This window comes from Monodelphis domestica, chromosome 2 (genome assembly GCF_027887165.1).
Source record: "Monodelphis domestica isolate mMonDom1 chromosome 2, mMonDom1.pri, whole genome shotgun sequence".
Lineage (NCBI taxonomy): Eukaryota > Metazoa > Chordata > Mammalia > Didelphimorphia > Didelphidae > Monodelphis > Monodelphis domestica.
In genome coordinates this window covers 282958728-282968900 of record NC_077228.1, presented here as the reverse complement: position 1 = coordinate 282968900, position 10173 = coordinate 282958728, and positions in this window count along the sequence as shown.

Here is a 10173-nt window from a genome sequence, read left to right as displayed (position 1 = left end):
ATTCCCAGCCCTCTTCCCCTCCCTTCTTTCCCTTTCCCTGAGATGTCAGTTTAATGGACAGGTGTTTAATTCCAGCCTGTCAGGCACCTGGAAATGCCAGCATCACTGCTCATCAGTTTGTTGAGTTTGCTGTTAAAAGAGCAGTAAGGATCTGAACTCTGATTTCTGCAGCTCGGAGCCCTCCCTCCTCCCCCTCCCTCTCTCCCTTTGTCTCTTCTCTTCAGACAAATGTAGATGAATTTCTTTCACTGTTATTTTTCTCCAGGGCAGCTGGGTTCAGGGAGATCTGGGAAGCTTGAGAATCAGACACCCAAGAGTGGGGGTGAGGGTAAGGGGGTATCGAGGGAAGCAGATATTCTCGGTCCGGACATGTGCAGATCTGGGAGGAGACATAGGGATTCAGCGGGGAAGGGATTAGTGTTTCACTGGAGCCCTTTGGCCCCCTGCACCGAACCCAGGGAGGACCGAACTGGCGGCTGCTTCTGCCCCAAGGCTGCCACAGATGAGCATTTGGGCTATTACTTGATTTTAATAGTTAAAAACCAGGCTGGGCATGTGCCAGGGACGTGACTTTAGAGACAGGCATAATTGATGACACTAGGCACTTGGGAAGCTGCTTGCTGTTGGAGGCCCTTGGAGATATTCATCCTCTTCACTTTCAGACAGTGAGGCTAGGGAGTGTGTGTGTGTGTGTGTGTGTGTGTGTGTGTGTGTGTGTGTGTGTGTGTGTGTGTGTACCTACACTGTCCAGGACCCTTATTTTCACAGCCCTCTCGATTCCAGATAGATAATTCCAATTCCTCTTTCATTTTCTCAGAGGGGAAACCTTGATAGGAATAGAGATATGGGGACTGGGGACACACTGTGAGTGGGGAAATGGGGAGCATATACCTGCCTCTGACACTTACTGTGTGACCCTGGGCACAAGATTTGACATTCGGGTTGCTATATGAAGTAGGAGCTTCTTCTGAGATCTCTTGAAGTAGCTAGGTGCCAAGGACTAGTGCCAGCCCAGAGAGGGGCAAGAGTCTACCTTGGTGAATGTGGAAGCAGCCAAAGGGGTGTTCGAAATTGTTTTATTCCTCTTCCCACCCCAGGCTTGACTCCTTGTTACTGCCCCAATATCCTCTTCTTACCCTAGCCCCTCCTATACCCCAAATCTCCCCACCCCAATGAAGCATCACAGCTCCTAACAAAACGGAACTGCTGCCAGATGAAATATATTACTATTAAATACTTAATTCTTCTAGTGAGCAGAGAGCAGGCAGTATGAATACGATTATTAAAGAAAATTACTTTGGCTGATCAGATATTTCTGCATACTAATTTCTGACCCCTCTTCCCTCACTCCCGCTTCTCATCCCTTAGAGACCAGGACAGATAAAATTCCATCACAAATAGCTGATTACTGAGGCTTGCATTAAAATCACATTTTTTCCCTCCTCTCTCTCTTGCACTAATGTCCTTGCCCAGAGAAGAGGTGGCCGGCAACAGTTTTTGCCACCAGGAAACATCTGGGGAAGATCTCTTGACCTCCCACCACCTCTTCCCTGATCTTGACACCCTCTCTCCCTTCCTACTTTCTTTATCAGCAAGGCCCATACCTTGAGCTGTCCCTAGATTGTTCTGAGGCTCAAAATGGTCGCTGGAGTTTTCCTTTCTAAACCTTGCAATCATAACAGCAGTCACTCTCGATTTACCCCGAAGCCCCATGGATGGAGGTAACCACCTTTTCAAAATAGCCTGCATCCCAACCAATGGAAGCTAAAGAAATCTCTGTGGATAGAGCTAGGAAGTTTATGTTATTATATCCCTCCCTAAGTGAATGGGACTTCCCAAGTGGTATAAATCTGTCTATGGTCTGTTCCACCTTTATATTCTTGAGCTGGAGCATTGGGGAATTACTTTGGTCTCCTAGCATATCCCCAGGTCTACCTAGTAATGGCTTCTAAATGGCTCTTCTCCATTATTCCTACACAGAGAGGACATTTTACTTGGTCTTCTTTCCAATATTCTGGTTCTGGCCACCTCATCTGTCTGTGCCCCAAAGATCCTTTCTCCCATCCCATCTCCCAGCCCCCCCAATACCCTCTACAGGCCATTGGCGCCTGAGTGATTAACTGGGGCACTGGCAATCATGGGGCGGTGTGGGGATCTTGCTAAAAATAAACCCTTTCCCCACAATCCCATAAGCCTTCAATTTACCTGCTTTTAAAAAAAGATGCTTCTGGAGGTGTCACCAGCAAGAAGGTATAATTACAGCCTGGGAATGTTAATTCCCAGTCCCTGATATGTAGAGCTCAGCTCTGTGGGGATCCTGTCCCCCTTCATGCTTCCTTGAAGTGGGGTGGGGCAGGCCGGCAGGAGGGATTCTGGGACTAAGGGCATGTGCCTGGAGCAGAAGCAAGCAGGGACTCTCTAAAGACCCAGACAAGCTGACAGTCCCAACTGGGCTAGGTGTGGCCATTAGGGAATCTATACCCCATTCTCTCCTTTTGGAGCTTCTGCTGGGTACCCCTGGCTGGGTGAAGAGGTCTCGATGACGTGAGAGCTTCCCTGCTCTCTTGCTCCTTAAGTCCATGGCCATTTGGGAGAGAGTCCTAAAATGGACCACAGAGACAAGTGAGAGGTAATAGCCAGAGTATCCATGGGCTTTGAACTACCTTGCCAGAACAGCTCAGAGAAAGGGGAGAGATGAAGGGTTGGGAAGATGGAGAGGAATCTCTGGTCCTTAAGCAACTGGAAGACCTGGTCCCAGTTACTTTTTACACCTTTCAGTTATTCCAGGTATAAGGCTGGCCTGAAGAGGTGATGATTCGGGACAGATAGGCTTTGGAGTAAGAAAGACCTGGGTTCAGGCCCTGCCTCTGACACTGTGACTCAGAAGAAATCACTTAGCATCTCTGTGCCCTAGACAACACTCTAGGACTAGAAGATGGGCACAGAAGGTAAGTGACTTGCCCAATTCAAATTCAACACCTGAATTCTTTAGGGCTTACTATGTACCAAAAAAAGGTCTATTTTTAGGTATGGAAGGAAAATAAGAGAATGCCCATGTCCTCAAGGAGCTTATGCTTTAGCAGAGGAGAGACTATTTATCCAAATATTTAGCTAGCCTGTGATCTCAGAACATGCAATAAGTGTATAAGAGAAATACAAATACAATCTTTTCCTTCTCTTCCTTCTTTTCCCTATTTTTCCTTTATTAGGATTATATAAATTGTTGCTCCTTCAAGATGCAAGTTGCATCTCCTCTACTCCATGAAGCTGAGCCTACTCTGTCCTCCACTGGCTTCTCCTTCCTCAGAGTGGACTCCTATAGTATTCTTTATATAACTCAATAGAAGGGGCAGCTAGGTTGAACGGTGGCTAGAGAGCCAGGCCTGGGGTCAGGAAGACCTGGGTTCAAATTTGAACTCAGATACTTCCTAGCTGTGTGACCCCTGGCAAATTAGTTAAACTCATTTGTTTAGCTCTTACCCTTTTGTCTTAGAGTTGTTATTAAAACAGACAGTAAGGTTTTAAAATAATGATAATAATAGGAATAGGGACTAGATCTGTGATTTCATTAGTATAGGTAGCTTCTTTGCAACTTCTGATGGTATAGTGGATAGCAACTAGACCTGGAGTCAGGAAGACCTTGATTTCAAATCCAACTCTAGACACTTCCTAGCTGTGCTACCCTGGGCAAGTCAATTTAACTCTAGTTCTATCTGTTTCTTCCTCTGTAAAATGGGATAATGATAGTACCTACCTATCCCAGGGTTGTTATGAGGAATGCCATGCAAATCTTAAAGTGCCTCATACATGCCAGCTATTCTTAGAGTCTTAGAGGATTGCCTAGAGCACCTAAAGTTTAAGTGACATACTCAGAATCATGATTATGAGAGGCAGAGGCAGAACTAGAACCCAGGCCTTATTGGCTCTAAGACTAACTGGACTTCTATCATTTAATTCACCTTTATATAGTTATTAGTTCCTTCTTCCTTCCTTCCTTTCTCTTCTTTCCTTCTTTCCCTCTTTCCTTCCTTCCTTCCTTCCTTCCTTCCTTCCTTCCTTCCTTCCTTCCTTCCTTCCTTCCTTCCTTCCTTTCTCTTCTTTCCTTCCTTCCTTCCTTCCTTCCTTCCTTCCTTCCTTCCTTCCTTCCTTCCTTCCTTCCTTCCTTCCTTCCTTCCTTCCTTCCTTCCTTCCTTCCTTCCTTCCTTCCTTCCTTCCTTCCTTCCTTCCTTCCTTTCTCTTCTTTCCTTCCTTCCTTCCTTTCTCTTCTTTCCTTCCTTCCTTCCTTCCTTCCTTTCTCTTCCTTCCTTCCTTCCTTCCTTCCTTCCTTCCTTCCTTCCTTCCTTCCTTCCTTTCTCTTCTTTCCTTCCTTCCTTCCTTTCTCTTCTTTCCTTCCTTCCTTCCTTCCTTCCTTTCTCTTCCTTCCTTCCTTCCTTCCTTCCTTCCTTCCTTCCTTCCTTCCTTCCTTCCTTCCTTCCTTCTTTCCTTCCTTCCTTCCTTCCTTCCTTCCTTCCTTCCTTCCTTCCTTCCTTCCTTCCTTCCTTCCTTCCTTCCTTCCTTCCTTCCTTCCTTCCTTCCTTCCTTCCTTCCATATTACTTTCAGTTCTAAGATATGAGGGTCAATGAAGATTAAGTGACTTGCCCAGGGTCACACAGTTAGGGAGTATCTGAAGCCAAACTTGAATCCAGGACCTCTCAACTCCAGACCTGGTTCTCTATTCACTGAGCCACCTAGCTGTTCCTAGATACTGGTTTCTTTACAGGCACTTGTGGTAAGAATATGGTTGCAGAACTGGATTTGGAATGGGATGTCTTAGGTTTGATGCCTAGCCCTGCCACTTACTAACTATGAGACTTTAGGCAACATGACTTCATCTCTCTGATTTTCAAGTTCCTAGCTTGAAAAAGAGGAGTGTTAGACAGAATTCTATTTCTAGTCCTCAGATCCAATGAAGACATTTCTATTCTTTTTTAAAAACCCTTACCTTCTGCCTTAGAATCAATACTGTGTCTTGGTTCCAAGGCAAAAGAGGGAAAAGGGCTAGGCAAATGGAGTTAAGTGATTTGCCCAGGGTCACACATCTAAGATCAGATTTGAACCTAGGATGTCTCATTTTTAGGTCTGGCTCTCAATCCACTGAGCCACCAGCTTCCCCCCTGGAGGACATTTCTTGTGTCTCAACTAGAATCTTCCCAAGGGCAGGTTCTCTATTTTCTCTTTCCTTCCTTCCAGTCCTTGGGGCTGGTGGGAGGCAATCCGTCAATCAGTATTTGTTGTCCTGTACCACACCGAACACAGCTGCCAAGAAGGCAGAAAGAACCACCCTGCCTTGAGAGCCAACATAAATGGTGTTGGGCTGAGCCCAGGACTGGTCAGGGACCAATTCTCCAGGGCATCTCTTCCCACCCCCTCCCCATCCCAGGTCCCTAAGGACATGGCCATGTGCCCCGAGGGAATGGCATCGGGGAGGAGGAAGCTGGCCCTGCCTGCCCTTTCCCAAGCCCGGGAAGCAGCCGCCCTGCTCTACAAGTTGGACTCCTGTTGCTCCTCAGCTCGGCTTCCTGGTGTGGTCCACAGCTGGCTCTAGGTAGAGGCTGTCCTCCCTCCCCCTGGCCAGGCTCTGGGATGGGGGAAGGTTGGGATGGTGGGGAGCAGGCCTGAAGCCGCTGAGCCCTCTGGGGAGCTGGCAGGCCTGAGAGGCCTGAGCGGCTTGTGGACCAGTCCCAAGGATCTATATACACAAGGCCAGGAATGTTTATTTTTCCTTATTGACTTTCTCCAAATAAACCCCTGGCCGGCAGAAAGGGGCTCCCGGCAGCAGCTGTTTACCCAATGTTTGTGATAAAGAGGCTTCTCCATAGCAACAGGTGGCAATGTGGACTCTCCAGGAAACACTACAGGGCCCTCAGCAACAGGCTCTGTTTATTTAAAGAGAAAGAGACAGAGACAGAGGGGGAAAGAGAGGGAGGCAGGGACCAGGAGACCCAGGCTGGGGAGCTGGGGGGAGGGGGGAGGAGAAAGCCAGAAAAGAAGGACGTCCCTCCTCGGGGGCCAGAAGCCCTCACTCCCATGGCCGTGCCCCTTTGTGGGTCACATGGCCTGGTGAGCCTGGAGGGGACCCTAAGAAAGCTCCTGGATCAGCATGGGAGGGTGTGGGTCAGTGAGGGCAGGAATGCCGCCTGATGGTGGTGATAAAGATGAATGAATGTGTCTGACTGTGTGTTGGGTGTGAGTTGTGAGTGTAGGCATGTATATCTGCACGCAGTGTGGTCCTTTGTTATGGGGAGAACCGGGCAGATGGGAGGGAGTATGATTTTTAAAAAACAACCTTTACCTTCTTTCTTTTTTTTTAATTAAAATTTTTTTATTTGATAAAAATAACCCTTACTTTGTCTTTTTTAATTTAAAATTCTTTTATTTTATGAAAATAACCCTTATCTTGTCTTTTGAAAAAAATTTTAAACTTTTTCATGTTATGAAAATAATCTTTACCTTCTGTCTTATATCAGTTGTAAGTGAGAAGATCAGGAAGGGGTAAGCATTAGGGGTTAAGTGACTTGTCCAGAGTCACTCAGCTATCTAGAAAGTATCTGAAGACAGATTTGAACCCAGGTCCTTCCACTTCCAGGCCTAGCCCTCTATCTGCTGTGCTACTTAGCTGCCTCAAAAATGAATTTTTTAAAATGAATATTTTTTTTTTTAGAAAGAGATCAGGAAGAATATACTGGAATGAGCTTAGAAGGCTTGGTGATGGGAGAAAGTTGGGAAGAAAGAGAAAAAGAAAAGAGAAGCTATTTCCTTTAACCTGAAACCTTGGGATTGAACATCAAGTGATCCGTCTTGGTATTAGAAGACAAGAAAAACTCAGCCATAGGCATTTTCAGCTTAGAGACCTCTGCCTTGGGCCATGTCTAGTATTGGAAATGGCACCTTGTATCCTTGCAGTTGGTCTGAAGTAGATATGGTTGTAGGGTATGAGTGGGGCACCACTGGTGGGGGCCTTTTTGTTTAGGTCCAAGATGGCACTACAGGAATTGCTTGTCAACTCTGGGAGGAAGAAGGGAAGAGGGGAGAGAGACAACATGAATCCTGTAACCCTGGAAAACTTATGTATAAATTTGTTACTGGAATAAAATAAAGAAAAAATAAAAAACAAAGATGGCACTGCAGATAGGATCATACATTCCTAGGACAAATAAATTAAACTCTGGAAAAGTCCTCTCGTTTTATAGCTGTGGAGATTGAGGGCCAGACAGGTTAAATAATTTGCCCAGGAACACACAGCTAGTGAGGCATGATCTAAACCCAGGCCTTCCTGACTCCCAAATTCACTATCCTAGATAGCTTCAAATAGATGGGCTCCTTGGGGACCATGCAGTGATGAGGGCTTTGTATCTCTGGGAGCTATGAGGCCATGTAGATCCAGGGTGATAAACTTGCAAAAATACCACATGAAACCCATATAGGCCGATCCAGCACCAAAGGAGATACAGGCCAGGCCGCCATTACCCCCCAGATGCACAAAAGAGCTGCTACAATTCTCTTGATATTCAGTGGTTACACTTAGGTAATTATCACTCATTCTATGGCAGGGGTTCTTAACCTTCTTTGTGTCATGGCCTCCTTTGGCAATCCAGGGAAGCCTGTGACTCCTCAGAATCATTTTTTAAAATTAATTTTTAAAATCTTTTAGAGGTATACATTTTTATGATTTTAGTTGCATGAAATGAAATACAGATTATTACAGAGGAAGCTAGTTTTAGTTACCAAAATATTTTAAAGAACAAGTTCCTAGAGCCCATGTTAAGAATCTCTGAACTTTCTCCCTCTGGGGGAGAGAGCCCTTTGAGGCAATCTCAATATTTTTTTTAACTAGACTTTCAATTTTACTGGTCTAAGAAACTAGATTGCCAAATGCTCAGCTCCTCTAAGACTTAAGAGTTGCCGGGGCCACTGAGAAAATAAAAGACTTCCCAATGCTTATAAAGCTAGTATGTGTCTGAGGCAGGATTTGAAACCAGGTCTTCTTGGACTTCAGGCTAAACCTAACTCCACTCTCCTTTCTCACAATAGTCCCTCAAAACAGACAGTATAGTTATTTTTGCTCTCATTTTACAGATGAGGAAAGGTGAAGTGATTAGCCCAACGTTTTAAAAGCTAGGATCTTATTTGAACCTGGTTCTTCTGATTCCAAGTCCAGAGCTTTCTTTAGAACAATGTTTTCTGAGGCTGCTAGGTAACACAATGGATAGAGAGCCAGGCATGGAATTGGGAGAATCTGGGTTCAAATGTGGCTTTTAGATACTTCCTAGCTATGAGATGCTGGGCAAGTCACTTAATCCTGAATGCCGAGCCCCTGCTTCTCTTCTGTCTAAGGAGTGATACTAGGACAGAAGGTAAAGGTTTAAAAAGAAAAAAGAATATGCTTTCCCTCAATAGAAAGAGAGAACTTTGTGATAAGGAGAAATAATTGACCAACACACACACACACACACACACACACACACACACACATCCCCTCTTTCTCTCTCTCATATATATAATACGCTCTGACACAGAATAGTGGTGTATTTTTCTGCCTAAAGAATCATCAAACAGTAGCAGACACTCTAAAATAGCAGTATAGACAGACAGACAGACAGACAGACAGACCTCTAAGAAACTCCTGTCCCTTCTTATGTTCCCCATAGTCTGGAAGATGAATCCCAGAGACGTCTCCCCCCAAACACACACACACACACACACACACACTCCCTTACACCAAGACTAGCCCACATGACAGGCCTTGGACTTTGCAGCTTTCTCCGTTTGGCTGCTGAATCCCCCCAGGAGGCCTGGAGTCGGACATTTGCCGAGTGAAGATCCCAGGCTGGCTTAATGGGGATCAGCATCTGTCACCCTTCCCCAAAGATGCTTTCAGAGCAGCAACGAGGCCAGTCAGCAAGCTGGGGTGGGCTCACTGCTCCTTGGAGATCTGTTGCTCTCTAGCTGCAATGTGTCATCCTTCTCGTTACTATTCTAATCCTCATTACGAGGAACCCGTCCTCACACTCAAACACAACAACCACGCAGAGCTGTAACATAGACCCGTGGGGAGACATGGGCATTTTCCCGTAGCTGGCTGAAAGAACAGACAAAAATGCTTCTGGAAGAGCATTTGATGTCTGTTTTTTTCCCTTCCTTTCCCCCCAACCCCCTCTTTAAAAAAAAAGGGGTGGTTTCTCTTTGAATATCAGAGCCTCCAGACTGAGGGGTGTGGGGTGAGGGAGGGAATGAGGGGTTAGCTGGAAAAGGTGGGAAAAGGCAGAGCAGATGTGAACTGCTAAGAAAGGTTGGAGGCATTGGGCTAAGAGATGGAGGGGCTTTTGGTTAGAGAAAGAAGGGTAGCACATAGGAATGGGAATAAGCAATAGTGTGCAGCTAGCTAGAGGAGTGGATAGAGAGCTCTGAAAGGCTCCTTTTCCTGAATTCAAATCTAGCCTCAGATAATCCTAACTGTATGACTGTGGGTAAGTCACTTAACTCTGCCTCATTTTTCTCATCTGTAAAATGAACCAGAGAAGGAAATGGCAAACCACTCTGGTATCTTTGCCAAGAAAACCCTAAACAGGGACACAAAAAGTTGGACACAATTGAAAAACAACTTAACAACAAGCAGTCACTTACAGGATGAGATTTCAAGGGTCAACCAAGATCTAGCTCTGCCTTCAAAGATCTTCAGCCCCCAGGTTCCTACCTCTCTTTTGGCTCAAACTTTGCTCTATCCACATGAACCTCTTTTAAGATGAAAGGATAACCATGCTGGTTTCTACATATGTGACTTTGGTAAAGTCACTTACTTTCCTCATCAATAAAATGAAGATATCAGACCAGATGATTGCTAAAGTCTCTTCCCAATCTGAACTCTGGCTGCCTATAATTTACTGTGAATTAGGAAGAGGCTTAGGGGATCAGGGATTCTTAACTTGGGGTACATGAACTTGTTCTAAGTGTTTTGAAAACTATAATAAAACTAGTTTCCTTTGTAATACTGTTTCATTTTATGCAGCTAAAATGATAAAAGCACATACATCTAAAATGTTTTTCAAATTAGATGAAAAAAAAAGATTCAGAGAAGGGATTCTTAGGCTTCCCTAGATCACCAGAGGAGACCATGACAAAGAAGGTTTAAGAAC